Genomic DNA, 16,667 nt, shown 5'->3' with positions numbered 1-16,667 from the left:
GCAGCCATGGGCATGGCCCAGAGATGGTACCACACAGACAGATGTCCAGGGGTTCTCGTGGGAGCATCCATGGGCGTACTGCCCCTGTCAGACGTGCCCACAGAGGTCTTACAACCTCAGCTATGTTTCGGACTGTCATGCAGGCACAGTCACGTATGGAACGGTACACCAGACAGGGTCTGAGGGGGCTGACAGCATGTCGCACAGCCATGACTGACAGTATGCGTGACATTGCGGCTGCCATCCGTGATTTCACCGATGTCATAGACAGACAGACGTTGTGGGGACATATTAGACCGGTTCCACAACTACATGTCCATGAGCCAGGGCGATGGTGGGCGGTTGAGGCATCAACGTGGCCGTATGCCAGCAACAGCAGCAGCTGGCAGTCGTCGCGGACGACAACAGGGCCGCCCCCATAGTGCCAGCAGCAGCCCCAGCAATGCTGGGTCTGTGCTGTCATCAGACCGCCCCAGGAGACCACGTGCACGTGGCTCTGGCCAGGCCCGACAGGGATCTGTGTCCAGTCAACGAACACCTGCTTCTGATGACAGTACCCAGTCTGGGTTGGTACCGGATATGGTCCGTAGCACCCCTGCAAGGCACAGGTACCGTGTCCGTGGCCAGAGACACTGATCTGTATGACCTGGCAGGTACAGTCTGTGGCTGTCCACAAACACCAGTATATGGCAGCCATGAGGTGGAACTGTGTGCATCCATACACACATGCAAATTGACAACACCTAGGGCTACCGCATACATGCACACACTGCATCAACATTGCCCCACCTTCTACTGCTGTCCCTCACCAACACACATACACATACATGTCAATTGGTGGTATCGGTGGCTGACTCAGGCATACCAAGTTCACACCCTGTGCATATGATGAAACTGTGCCACCTCCTGCAATCTGTAACAACTGTGCAGGTACAGGTTAACATGTTGCTGATGCACAGGGTGACCACATAGATGTGTAGTAATAGTATCATGTTGTTAACAGTACTGTGTGCTGAATTAATTGTGGGTATATCACAGCATGCCTGATGCAGTAAGTGTGTGATTGTCATGTCCTGTTGTCTACACCCATGGTAAGTACCATAGTGTATCATCTGCACATGTTGGCATACTGGTGGTAATGATGTCAACAGAAGGCTACATACATAGGTAGCACAGCGCATAGAGTAATGAATGTAGTAATACACAATGATGGACATGTAAATTGCAAGTGGCATGTTGCCCACACTAGACTCTGCAATGCAGATGTTTGAGGATGTTGATATGTGTGCAGTACTACACGACTGGTACAGGACACACAGGAGCACCCTAGCACTGCATGCTCACATCTCATACCATGCTAGACAGCCCCAACACACATAACTAACTGTCACAGGAGGGAGAGTCCCCATATATGTCAGGGATACTGTGGTGGCAGGCCAGGAGCATACATCCTACTAAGTATGGAACCACTGAGTGAAGGCTCAGTGTCTGTTATTTGACATGTGTATTACTGCAGGTATGAGCACATGGGTTTCTATCCAGTTATTGTACATCCTGACAGTACATGGTCTGTACACTTGTGTGCACTGAGACTGGACCCTAGCCATCTGACCCGTGTATTTCCATGTACATGTGCATAGTGCCTGCATATTTGCAGTGTTACCTACTGGAACTGGTGCAGCTTGTTTGTTGTACAATAGACTACATGCAGCCCTGTTTACTGTAGCTTTGTTTGCATGCATGTTTGCTTGCAATTACCCTGGAATACTGATCACACCTGCAATGCATAGTTATAGAGCTTCTGTGGACTCCTAGTGCCATCTGCATAGCCTACTATATGTATGTCCATGTCCCGCTTGACAGGATGTCACTGTTTGTCCTGTTCACATGTACATTACCTGTGACACAGTGCATATGACCTACCTGGCATGTGTCCACGTGAGCAGTCATATATGCTACTGCTAACTAATCACAGGCACTACACCTTCACACATTCATCTTCTGTTGAACTACCTGCTTTGCTAGGGACGGCCTGCACCTGTCACCCCTGGGCTTTCAGATATTGGCAAAGGCTCTTGCTACCCCCATAGTGCCTATGTTAGGCAGGGCTCAAATGACAAACCCACCTTCATAGGTATCACAAGGGATAAGAAACTAAGAGCAATGCTACCCAACTCCAGAAGTCTAAACCTCCAGATGCATGCACCCAAAACACTCCTTGGCATGGAAAACATCGATATCTGTGCAGTAACAGATGCCTGGTTCAGGGCTACTGAGAGCACACCAGCACTATCAGGTTTAACCCGGTTGATTTCTTTGTAACAGTCACCAAGGCCATTGACGAGGGGAAGGTGGTTCACACAGCCTACCTGGACCTTGCAAAAGCCTTCACAACAATACCCCACTTGGGCATTCTAGAGAAGCTCACCAGCTTAAATATAAGCCCCTATGTCACTAGATGGATTGCACAGTGGCTCAAGGACAGAACCCACATGGTTAGCATTGCTGGAGCCATGCCAGACCCCACAACAGTTACGAGTTGTGTCCCACAAGGCTCAGTCCTGGGACCTCTCTTGTTTGGTATATATTTATTGGAGGTACAGGCCAACATGGATGGACTGTGGCTGTCCAAATATGCAGATGACTGCAAACTGGCCACCATAATCGACTCTCCAGCTGACACAAGCATCTTCCAAAGGGGCATCATAGCAACAGACAACTTGTGTCAGAGCCATGGCCTTCTGCTGAACAGTGTTTAGAAAGGGAAATGTGCATCCTGTAGTCTGTTCACCTAGTTGCCAAAAGGGACATTGTCCTCACACACACTAACCCCCCTCAGCCAAAAATACACACTTGCCAATTGCAGGATTCAAACCCCTATCTGACTATGTTATGACACTTGAGATGGATGCATTAGCAGAGCACGCTATTTGCATTACTGGGAGCTTTCCCTTCTCCTGCTATACTTATAGAGTGCTGACATCATCAGTGTTTAGAAAGGGGAATGTGCATCCTGTAGTCTGTTCACCTAGTTGCCAAAAGGGACATTTTCCTCACACACACTAACCCCCCTCAACCAAACACACACACTTGTCATTTGCAGGATTCAAACCCCTACCTAATTATGTTATGACACTTGAGACGGACGCATTAGCAGAGTGCGCTATTGGCATTACTGGGAGTTGTCCCTTCTCCTGCTATACTTATAGAGTGCTGACATCATCAGTGTTTAGAAAGGGAAATGTGCATCCTGTAGTCTGTTCACCTAGTTGCCAAAAGGGACATTGTCCTCACACACACTAACCCCCCCTCAGCCAAAAACACACACTTGTCAATTGCAGGATTCAAACCCCTATCTGACTATGTTATGACACTTTAGACGGATGCATTAGCAGAGCACGCTATTTGCATTACTGAAAATGTTCCCTTCTCCTGCTATACTTATAGAGTGCTGACATCATCAGTGTTTAGAAAGGGGAATGTGCATCCTGTAGTCTGTTCACCTAGTTGCCAAAAGGGACATTGTCCTCACACACACTAACCCCCCTCAGACAAACACACACACTTGCAGAATTCAAACCCCTACCTAACTATGTTACGACATTTGAGACGGACGCATTAGCAGAGCTCGCTATTTGCATTACTGAGAATTTTCCCTTCTCCTGCTGTACTTATAGAGTGCTGACATCATCAGTGTTTAGAAAGGGGAATGTGCATCCTGTAGTCTGTTCACCTAGTTGCCAAAAGGGACATTGTCCTCACACACACTAACCCCCCTCAGCCAAACACACACACTTGCCATTCGCAGGATTCAAACCCCTACCTAACTATGTTATGACACTTGAGACAGACGCATTAGCAGAGCGCGCTATTCGCATTACTGGGAAGTTTCTTTTCTCCTACTGTACTTATAGGGTGCTGACATCATCAGTGTTTAGAAAGGGAATGTGCATCCTGTAGTGTGTTTTCCTAGTTGCCAAAAGGGACATTTTCCTCACACACACTAACCCCCCTGAGACAAACACACACACTTGCCATTCGCAGGATTCAAACCCCTACCTAACTATGTTATGACACTTGAGACGGACGCATTAGCGGAGCGCGCTATTCGCATTACTGAGAGGTTTTTTTTCTCCTGCTGTACTTATAGGGTGCTGACATCATCGGTGTTTAGAAAGGGAATGTGCATCCTGTAGTGTGTTTTCCTAGTTGCCAAAAGGGACATTTCTCTCCCACAGACTTACACACACACACACACACACACACACACACACACACACACACACACACACACACACACACACTGAGCATTTGAAACCCCTACCTAACTATGTTATGACACTTGAGACGGACGCATTAGCAGAGCGCTATTCGCATTACTGGGAAGTTTCTTTTCTCCTGCTGTACTTATAGGGTGCTGACATCATCTGTGTTTAGAAAGGGGAATGTGCATCCTGTGGGAGGCAGACACCAAGCACACTCTGGCTAAGCTGTCATTCCCTAGGGCAAACAGCCTAGTGTTGACCTCTACACCCATATGTTTAATTGTCAAATGCACATTATTTGTTGCTGATAGACTGTTTGCACATCTTTATTGCCATAGCATTCCCTGTTTGTATGAACAACTTGTGCATCTGTGGAAGATGTTTGCATATGGGAGGGATCCACTATATCACGTATGTCTCTGTAGTCATTTAACTGTGTGCACTGGGCAGACTGCTGTAATGTGGTTGGTTCCTGGAATAACAAATAAAAATACCAGATATGTGTGTCCAACTGCTAAACCGAGATTTGGCCCAAGTGTGTGAGCATGCCCAGTTCAGCCTTCCCATGGCATGTTGTCTGACATATGTCTCATTTATCAAAGTGTGTGAGCATGCCCAGTGTGAGCATTCCATATGTTGGACTCTGCAGCCCACCACATTTGTGGATGAGTGTGAACTTCAACAAATATCACCCGTTTATGGTTGTGTGTTGTGTGTCATGTTGTGTAGTTACTGTACAACTGCTTTGTGTGTGAACACAACAGGATTATACTGTGCCTGCAGTGTTTGCATGGGATACTTTGCATACAGTTGTCAACATCCTTTCACACTGACCTAACACTGTAGTACTGTATAGTGTACTGGTAGTACTTTGACTGTGGTGGACAGTATCCTGGGCTTTACTGCTATCACTGCTTTACATTTCGATAGTGGGCACAACAGCCTGGTTAGGGGCCAGTTGTGTACATCTGACCATGTTGCATTCTGTTCAGATATGAACTACTTACACCAGGCTTGTCCAACATTGGTAGTGTATTCCACAACATAGGTGTACATTTGCAAACACTAGCGATGTGCCCTAGTCCATGTCTAATGCTAGTTGGAGAGTGTGTTTGTCCTTCAACACACATTGTAAGTGGAGTTTGCCATGACATATGTCATGGTTAGTATACTGTGCCTCTGTCTACCTGTGACATGACAGTGATACCCAGGATAAATCTACCATCTCCCATCCACTCATCAGGATTCCTATTGAGGAAGATTGATAAGTGACTCTATGGGTAGCCTGTGCTGGGGTTCACTCATGGGTGGGAGTGGCTTCTGTGTTATGGATCACGCAGTACAGCTTGTCCTATGTAAGTCAGTGCTGGGGTTCACGTCTCTCATGTGCATAGCTCACTGCCATTCAGATTGTACAAGGTGCAGCATGTTTATTGATGCCAGCAACACAGGAAACACATGGCATCTGTGCAAGCTCTTTGATACTCCTGATGAGGTACTGTTGGGGACTTTACGGTTGATGGAGGTGTCTGCTGAGGTACATCCCACAGGGGCTATTGTAGTCAATTGTACCGCTGATGAAGGATGACTGCAGAGCCACAATGACCTCCCCTTATCTAGATCTGACAGCCTTCATGATTAGGTGGGTATATGGTATGTTTCTGTAAACACTACAGCACATGTTTGTCCAATGCAGGATATCTATCACCTTGTGTCCCCAGGTCTCTCATTACATGTTAACTACATAATGGGTTAACAGCTATGTGGTAATTGGTGGGCACTTACTGTATATCCACGGGGGTTGACTATACACTTTTCTGCAATTAGCTTGCTGACATGGCTATGGCACCAGTTGTCTGTTTCTATGTGGCCCTTTTCTGGGATGCTTGTGTCAGCTGGTGGATCATATGTGGTGAGCAGTTTAGTCCTCTGCAAACATGTTCGGACACAGTCCTTCCATGTTTGCCTGTACCTATGGGACATATATACCAGACGAGGGAGATCCCAGGACAAAGCCTTGTGGGATGCCAGTTATATCTGGTTTGTAGTCTGACATGGCTGCAGCATGTCTGACCATGTCTGTTCTGTCCTTGGTCTGGTTTGCAACCCTCTACTGACATGTGGGTTTATATTTAAGCTGGTGAGCCTATCTATAATGAACACGTAGGGTATTGTATAGAAGCCTTTGCAAGGTCCAGCTACACTGTGTGGACCACATTGCCCTCATCAATGACCTTGATGACTGTTTCAATTGAATCAAACATGTTTAGGGGCAGGATCTGCACCTGAGAAAGCCACACTGGGTTGGGTCCGGTGTCAGTAGGTCCCCAATATCTTTATGTCTGTGGTACATGCTGATCCTTTCCATAGCTGTGCAAACCGAGCTTCTCAGGATTCTGGGGTAGTAGTTTTCAGTATCCATTCAGGCAACACCTTTGTTGAGAAGGACCACTGTTGTTGTACACTGCTCTTTGGGTACATATTCTGTGGTAAGGCTGACATTGAGCAGTAGTGTGGTTTGGCATTCCATTCATCTTGGAGTCCATGTTGCACTACGCCCAGGACACCATCTCATACCATTGCTGCTGTGTGTTTTGCTTTGTAGATGTTGGCTGTTACCTCAGCATCTGCAATGTCAGGGGGCCAGCAGTCTGCTGGGATAGATATTCTGCATTCGGGTGTGCACTGCACCTGTCAGGATGTATGTTGGCAATATGTGTGTGTGTTTGTGATATTTGTGTGATTCAGGGCATATCTGTGAATTCCCAACATGGTTCCTACCATCAGTTGTGAAAGCCTTGGGATTATCCTTAGTGTCTTGTACAATTTGTATCTTCATAGGTTCATAGGTTCATACTAGGCTATCCACCCTAGGGCATTTGTTAGCCTAGCCAGAGTGTGTGTGGCTTTTGCCACCCCTTGCTATGTGAATATTATGGCCATTTATGATTTGCTTTGCTGTGCCTCTGTCTGGACATGACACAGTGAAGACCCCAGTGTAACTCTACAATCATCCATCCACTTGGCAAGATTCCTGTTGAAGAGTGTCAGTGAGGGGCTCTGCCTAACATGGAGTGGGATTCTGGTCCAGGGTGTGGGGAGCCTCTGGATTATGTATCTGTCCCACCAGCACATCCTATTTCATTATTTGTTGAGGTTGACATCTCTCACTCTCACACCTCCGATGGATTTGAGTTATCTGGGGTGGAGCATGTCCATTACTCCTGTGTTGGGCATGGCCTCCTACAACAGGCATGCAATGCCTCTGTGTAGGCAGTATGTGACTGCATTCAGCTGGGGAGTCTACAGCCAGGCAGCATATCACATATATTTGAGACACTTTATCCTCTTGGTGAGGTACCTTTGAGGTCTTTCTAACTGCTGCTGGTGTCAGGTAAGGTACATCCCATATGAGGCATTGTACTAGATTATGGGTGTGATTAGAGAAAGATATAGGGGCACAATGACCTCTGTTGACATAGATGTGAATCCTTTGCTGATACGGTGTCAAATGTAGACAGTCTTCCTAGCCACATTGGCAATGTGGGTGTCACATAACAGGTTACTGTCCACTTGTGTCCCTAGGTCCCTGGTTACTCCTTCCATACATAATGGTTTACCACCTATGTGGTAATTTGTGGTACCTTGTTTGGTATTTGGTGGGACATTCATACTGTCCAGTGTCTTCAGGACGGCTGGGTGGGGTTATTGTGTGTGAGAGTGCGGTCTGTAGCATGCTACAGACTGCACAGCAGTCTTGCCTACAGTTAGTTGCACATGGGTGAACTCCAATGCCTTGTGCATTGTCAGTTACCTGGACGTATGGGTGTCTGTGCTGACTATGGATACTCACCCTCCTTTTATGTTTTGTTCCAGGTTTTGGGGCCATGACACATGATACGTGGTATAACCTGGTAGTGCTGGTGTGCTGTCAGGAGGCTTGCAGCAGGTTTCTGTCACTGCACAGACATCAATGTTCTCCATACTAAGGATGGCCTCGGGAGCATGCATATTGGGGTGTACACATCTGGCATTGGTCAGCATTTCCCTTATGTTTCTTACCACTTATGTTTTCTAGGGTGGTGGGTCAGTCTTTTCAGCCTTGCCTACAAAAGGCTCTATGGAGGTGGCAAAGGCCTTATCCAATATTCAGACGCCCAGGGGTAACAGGTGCAGGCCATCCCAAGGACAGCTGCGTGGCTTGTCAAGCATGACATCCCAAGCAGACAGACATTGGATCCCCTTGGAATGACACCAGTAAGTGTGCCACTTGCTATGACTGATCATTCCGTGTTTGTACTGTGGCATTATTCTTGGTAAGGGTAGGATGCTGCAAATGGTGAGTGTCGTACCGGCCTGGACTACATAATCAGATAGCTCATCTATGTCTCTTTTCATGTAGTCTAGGGCAGTACATCTCAGGTCATTCACACCAGCATGGACTATGACTGCATCATATTTCTACTTGCTTTGGAGTGACCTACATACTTCTGTTATGTGGCATATTGTGGCAGCCTACAGGCAGCTTACTGTACCCTTTCCCTTGTTCAGTCTGGTGTCCGGGAATGTTTTTCTGTGTTTATGTGTTTGGTTTGCAGTTGTGATAGGTCTATGTGGGACTGTGTTTGTGGTGTGTGTGGTTACCTTCTCCTCCTGACTTGTTTTGGGAGTACTGAGTTGAGGGTGCTCAGCCTCCAGTTTGGATAGATGGTTGCATCTCTCACATATATTTGTATTTCTTGGGTGGAGTTGGGGGTTGTCTGTGTACTTGGGGCAGGTGTAACATTGCCTCAGGATTCACAGATTCCACTTGTTGTGGCTGGCCTTAGTGGATTGTATGTGTGGACAGATTTTATTGCCATACTACTGATCAGTGATTACTTCATTGTTTATGTTTGCTCTATCATGTAGTAGCTTCCTCATTCTCTTGCATGTTTTGGTTATGGCTGGTGTCCACCATGCCAGATTTCTGCGTGTATGGCATTGTGTCTTGTTTTAATTTAGGACTGCATAATCCAAGAATTCCTCGCAGTGTTCATGGAATGGCTGTATTACAGGTTCTGAGGTGTGGCCCATATTTTGCACCTGCACGGGACCTTTAATGGATTCCACATCAGTTTGGAGGAGTGCAAATATTGCTTAACACATGTTTTCCACTGTGGTTTTCTGGCCAGGGACTGTGGTCAGGATTTGTATATCCAGTGTGATTACTCTATGGTCTGGTTTTACCAGTGAGCAATACACTTCTCATCTTGCCATCCAGTACCCATGTTGCTGATTATCACATCCAGTATGCTTACCCCTCTTGTGGGAGTGGTACGTTGTTCCTGGGCCTTTTGGTTTATGGATTCTATGAACTTTTGTCCTACACTGTTGGAGCTAGTATAATGCTCCCAGTCTATGTCTGGGTATTTGCAGTCACCCAATATAATGTGGTTTGGAGGACTTGATATATTCATGTATTCCAGCATAGGCCGGATGCAGTTCCTGGTGTTGGGACAGTAGTCTGTAGCAGGCTATAAACTGGGGGGCAGTTTTAGCCACTGTTACTTGAGCATGGCTAGTCCATGCTGCTTTTGTTGTGGTACCGACATGGGGCGTGGTTATCCTTGACAATTCTTGCTAGTCACCCTCCTTTGTAGCTTGTTCCAAGTTTTGAGGCTGTACAGCACAGTATGAGGTGTAACCTGGTAGTGTTAGGGTGCTGTTGTGAGCCTTGCCTCAGTTTTCTGTTACAGCGCAGTTATCAACATTCTCCATACTGGGTGAGTTTAGACTGCATGCATCTTGCTGTTTCAACTTATCCCTTATCTTATTCTTATCCCTTCTGATACCTATGGAGATAGGTTTGTGTTTTGAGCCTTACCTATTCAGGGCACACTGTGGGTGACAACAGCCTTTGCCAGTATCCATACGGCCTGCACTGATAGGTGCATGCCAGTCCTAGCAGGTGGTGCATCATGTCATGCTCAGCATGTCATCCCAGACTGGCACACATTGGATCCCCTTTGACTAACTGCGATACTTCAGTCAATTGTTGCACTTGATCATCTCATTGTCATGTTGTGGCATGATGCTTGGTGAGGGTAGGATGTTAGTCAGGGTCCTCAGGTGTGCATATAGTACATGGTGTTACATTACTTAACACATAGCATTCATGCCTCAGGTGGTGCTGCAGGGCTGTCTCTGTCGGATGCGCATATTACACTTCCCTGTACATGTTTGAGAGCAGGTTGTGTCATGTTAGGCATCCCTGTTACTATATGAGTGAGTCAGAGGGGTATCATTCCCAGGGTTCCTACTGAGCCAGTGTATGTGCTATCGTTGCCTCTTTGCCAAGGCCAGGGCATACTGGGCACGCCTCCTTCTGCGTACTGGGGCAGGCTCAGGTTGTTCCTCCTCCGAGTCACGCTCTGCCTGTGATGGCCTTGGCAATGGTGGGGGGCTGTTTGGCCCGCCCCTATGCTGGTCCTGCTGCAGCTGTTTTGCAAGATCATATTATGTAGCATAGCACATACCATGACAATTTGGGTACATGTAGTTGGTGTGTACTGCAAGGCTCCACCAGATGTGTCCAGACACCGGAACCGTGACTTGAGCAGCCCAAACACACGCTCTATTACATTACGTGTTTGTGCGTGTGCCTCATTATGGCGTTCCTGTTCAGGTGTGTGTGCGTTTCTGATGGGTGTCATCAGCCACGGCTCCAGTGCATAACCTGCATCCCCCACTAGGTGTCCGTATGGATGTCCCCATTGGCAAATGTCTGGTATAGCTGCGTCAAATGCCAGATGTGGGAATTGTGGTAGCTCCCAGGACAGCCAGCACACACATTCATTATTATGCCCTGGGCATCACACACGACCTGGCAGTTGATGGAGGGGAAGCCCTTGCGGTTGATGTATGCCCTACCCTGCTCACCGGCTGGTGCTTTGATGCGTATGTGCGTGCAGTCTATTGCACCCACTACCTCAGGGTATTCCGCTATTTGCTGGAAGAGACGCATATTGCTGGCAAATACCTCACGGGCATTGGGGAAATATACATGATCACCGACATGTGCTGACATGGCATCCAGGAACTGGTGCAGTACCCTGGAGGCTGATGCCTGTGATATCCCCATCATATCACCAGTTGGTCTCTGGAAGGTACCTGTTGCTAGTATTCTTAGGCCAACACATACCTTGGTTTCCACTGGGATGGGTTCCCCTCTGTTGGTTCTGTGTGTGAGGCGTGGCCTGCACAGCTCCACTATTTGCTGCAGGAGGTCTCTGTCCACTCTATAGCGCTCTGCTATCTCCAGCTCATGTAACCCATGGTAGGTGACCCTGGGCTTGTACACTCTTCTCCGTCTCCTCACTGTGGGTTGTCTGGCACCATCTGCATTGTCACCACCCTCAGCAAGTCGCCTATGTCTCATTATGACAGCTATGGCAGCCCCTAACATTTCTGCTCTGAGTTCAGCTTTTTCAGTTTTCACTTCTGATAACTTAACTCCTGTCTTGCAGTGTCTCTTGAGAGAAACATTCTGCACTGCTGTTTGCAGAGTTTTAAGTGCTGGGCTGGGCTAGTATTCTGCCTGTGTAATTGCCTGCATCTAATTGTTTTCACCTGCTAGCTCCAGCAGTATTCCCTGCTAACTTCCTACTACATCTGTTGCTTCCTTTTTCCTTTCTGTTTCCTCAGGGAGGAGCCGTGTGCAAACCAGCAGAAACACGCTCACAGTGGCTTACACGCGCACACATACTTACACAGTTCAGAATCTGCTTATTTGGATTAAAACGCGTGCACGCCCGTGCAAACGGTGTTAAACATCTCCCAACATGCTCCCACATGCTCAGTCTGCCTTACACGCGCGCACACTGCCTTACACGCACGCACACTGCCTTACTCGCGCTTCATGGCGCGCACACGTGCGCATACACATCCAGCAAGAAACTTTGGTGTAGGCAACAGTGTACACCTTCCATTTCCTTGACTTTCTCATGCTTACTTAGTGGCACACCTCTTTCCATGATATCTGTCTGACATCTGTCATGTAACTCTAACCTCCAATGAACTGCATTTCTTTCTACCATTCCCCCCTGTGATGTCACCTATCTCCTACTCTGTTCCTCCCCTTATGTAACTCTTACACTACTCAGAATGTGCTCATTTGCTATGTGACAGTGGAATTCAGTATCCTTACACTCATTTGCATCAGATTGCCTACTAATGCTTAGTTACATCTCTTAAACTCAGCTTCCCCCCTTGGCAACCACTACACGGTGGCCATGTTGGTTTTGGTCTGCTGGTCCCTGCATTGACATTCCATGTATTGCATAAAACCCACATTTGTGGGTTTAAAACCTTCGTTTTTATGTTCTATGCAGCGCAGCCCGTTTGCGCGGGGCTGCGCTGGGTTTAAACATCGGCAATCGCCGAAAAAAAATATATATATTTTTCATATATTTGCATCAGATTACCTTGCCAATGGCCACATATTTGGCCATTGGCATGCTGCCTGACACATATGCACCCTTTATTTGGAGCTGACATGGCTCCATTGCCGTTTTTGCAGAAACGTACTCAGTTGTCAACTGAGTACATTTCTGCAGCTAAAACGGCTCTTACATGGGCTGTTCTGGGCTTCCTGGATCGCTAATCATCCTCATTTGCATGCTATTCGGCTGCAAGTGAGGTGATTAGCTTATCCACGCCCACTCCGTGTAAGAGTCATTTTAGCTTGACTCTTACACGGACTTTGGGCTGTTCCTGGATCGCGAAGGCTGCATGGAGTCTTACACTACTCTTAGACTCCATGCAAGCCTTCATGAATCCGGCCCATTATCCTTTTAAAACCATTTTTGTGTTCTTATAAAATTTGTATAAATCCTTGACCTGATTTCATTTCAAAATTACTTTTCTTTTGTACTTAATAGTGTGTTTGCACTGCAAAAACAAACGATGTTAATAAAGTATGGAAAGAAAATGCACGCTGTTTGAATTACTAACCACTCTATAAGGGTCATTTCGTAAGAGATAGTTTCATAGCATTTACTTGCTTTGTCAGTAACATTAAACTTGTAAAACTTTCTTCTCTAAAAACGATCAGTGATATAAGGGATATACTTCTAAATATTGAAGTACATAAATCTCGAACAGCTAACGATCGATCACAAAAGATGGAAAACTAAAACACAGAAAAAACAATACACATATTTTTTGAAGGGGGCAAGCCCCCCTCCTGCAACCCCCTCACTCCCTGCTAATTCTATATACCAACTGAGAGATTGCTCTACAGTGGGAAAAGGGCAAATTCCCTGATTCCCAATGTACCACAATCTTGCAGGGACTTAACACTGGGTAGTAAAAGTGGTTGAGAACAGTACATGTCAATAGGAAAACATTCACCAGCATAATGCCAAGAGTGACAGATGCAGAAATATCACATATTGAAAGATGTGATGACATAATAAAAAGCTGCATATTGTGGAATTCTATGAAGGATTGCAGAAGCCATAAAGCAGCATGAATGTGGTGAATCTATCACAAGCAACAACATAAAGGCAGTACCACATTACAGTAACACAGAACTGCACAATCCAAAATAGTTTTATGCCTCTGTATGTATTTTACAGCATAGTTGGAGCACTGTTTGTGTCTGGAAGAATAGTACCATGAAAATGGGGGATACACAAAGAAGAAGGGAGACAAACAATGAAATCTGGGAATGGTAAGAAGCAGGCATCAAAGGAAGATAGCAGAAAAAAAAATTGGTATGCAAGGCCCCATTTTATTTTTGTGTCAAGTATTATACTGGAAAGGAGGGGCAACTGGTTTGACTATGAAACTCCAACTTCCTGAAAATCAACATTCCAAACGAACAAAATAAATGTCCAAAAAAAAAAAGAGTGAAAAACTCCCTCCACGCCCCTGGAATTTATATATATATATATATATATATATATATATATATATATATATATATATATATATAAACCAGTTCCACGTTTGCATCAAGCCCAGTACAACTAGACAAATAAGGCATACAAGGCTGGAATGGATATAAATGGACAGGTATCATAATGGTAAGGCACTACATACATACCAATGGTAGAGAAATGGAAAAGAGATGGTGTGAAGAATACACCAGGCACAGTAAAAAAATTAAGAGTTATATCAGAGTGTAATGGACATCCAAGATCTGTGTGTGTGTTTGTGCAGATCACAATTTCCAACATAGCAACAGGCACAAAGCATGTACATTGGATTGTTAACAGCAACATGCATCATGCCAACTGTCTCCAGCGTAAGCCTTTAGAAATAGACATAAACCACTGTCACACAGAAAAGGAGACAGTGGTACTTCATACAGACAGTTCAACACAAAACGATGGAAAGTCAGTCCATAGTACTGCAACAGAGTAGACCGGCATGTGTTAACCATAGGGCAGTAAATAAAGCTATGTCGATACATGTACTGATGCAAATCTGTAAATAGCCCACTGTAAAGGTAAATTGCAGCAAACAGGGACACCCAAGGAGAATTACTACTTGTACTCCGTTCCTTATAGCACACAATAAGCCAGTCTCAGAAACATAACATGTACAAGTGGAGGTTCCTTATAGTACACAATAAGCCAGTCTCAGAAACATAATGTAAAAATGGAGGATGTTCTTCGTGTTTCTCTGTTGCAGTCATCACATTTGGGTTATCCCTGCCAGGGTAGCCCTCAGCCGGTTTGAATACCAGAGGCTTAGTATTTTTACGTCAGTTGCTGTCGCTTCAGGACTGATGTCAGGTCATCAGTAATATACAGTAAGGCAGCCGACACCATTACATCAGTCTTTCTTGCCGAAGAGCACGAAGCAGAACAGATCGCATGAGTGCCGGTTGGCCGCTACCTGAGTTCATCTTCTGAACTGAAGCTGAAGTCTTCTAAAGCTAAGTACCCCGTTGGGGATCCTTTTTTCTTGGTCTAACCGATGTCAGAAAAAGTTAACAATTGTCTCACCTGTGGAAAGCAAATACCACACCAAGACTTTCATTCTTACTGCATCACTTGCTTAGGCCCAGACCACGACGTCCCTCTCTGTCACTTTTGTGCTTTGTTTAACTCCAGAACTATACATCGTCGGGGCTCCCTATTGTAGTTAGATATTTTTGCTTACAGTCCTCGAATTCTGATATGGCTTCAGTAAGCCATCCGACAGCAGATCTTCTGAAAAAACCTAAGTATAAAGACAGAGATAGACCACACAGGTCCAAACCTACTGATGACACTTCCGTTAAGCTAGTTGTCAGTTCTCCGGTCCTCAGTGAGGTGCTTTTGCAGCCCCTGATGCCCGCTTCTGTGAATTTGCAGGCCACTACCAAGACTCTTTCGGAGTCTGGTATGCCACAAAACTCTTCTTCGACTAAGGATCCTGTGGTTGTCTCTACCTTGGATGGGTCCGGAGCCACTGAGCAGGCACCAGCTTCCGAGGAAGTACTTCGCACTACCAATTCTCAACACAAACCGATGACTTCTTTTGCGTCTACCGTTCTTTCAAAAACTACTGACTTTCTAAGGCCCAGGGTTCGAAGCACACCTAAGAAACCAATGACCCAATCTCAGGCACCTGCTCCCTTGTCTCAGTTTCAAATGCTTAAAATGGCAGAAGACCTTATCACACTGATTAGGGGAAGCCAATCTACCCCTTCCAAAAGAAAAAGAGATCTGTCCCTAGTAGTTTTATCTGAACAGGAGTATGATGACTCTGATGCATCTGAATATGAAGACATGCAACCCCTCTCTGCTTATGAGGATTCTGATGTAGAGGAATCCATTCCTTCAGCCTCTCCACTTGAAGACTTTTTCTTTGGGGAAACCCTTCATACCTTAAGGGAGCATTTCCAATGGGAATGTCAGGACTACCCTCAGTCTAAAAAGAGACTCAGAGAATTCTTAGATCTTCCACAGCACAGACCTCTGGCCATTCCCCCAGTCCTGGATGTTGTGGATGATGTTTTTCTGGAATCCAGTTTGACTCCTGACACCCTCCCTCCTGCTCCCAGAAAACCTGACAGGTATTACAGAGTCCCTGACTCACACAAATTTCTTTTCACAAATCCTACTGCTTACCCTGAGGTTATTTCTCAAGGGCCTAAAGGAAATAAAGCAACTTCTGCTAAGAATCCCACCCCCTCAGATAGGGATTTCCGAGAACTAGACAGATGGGGTAAAAAAGTATACACCTCTGCTACTCTTGCTATCAGATAGCTAAATTGTCAGTTCCATATGCTAAAATTTCAGCAACATACCATGGAACTCATCAAAGAAAAAGTGTCTTCCTTTCCTGCTTGTGCAGAATCTAAAGAGTTACAAGAGTTAATGCATTCTGCAAGTCAAGTAACTAAGCACTCCTTACAATGTGGCT

This window comes from Protopterus annectens, chromosome 6.part0 (assembly GCF_019279795.1).
Source record: "Protopterus annectens isolate FY-2018-M chromosome 6.part0, PAN1.0, whole genome shotgun sequence".
In the NCBI taxonomy this organism is placed as follows: domain Eukaryota; kingdom Metazoa; phylum Chordata; order Ceratodontiformes; family Protopteridae; genus Protopterus; species Protopterus annectens.
Note: the sequence above shows the minus strand (reverse complement) of the source record.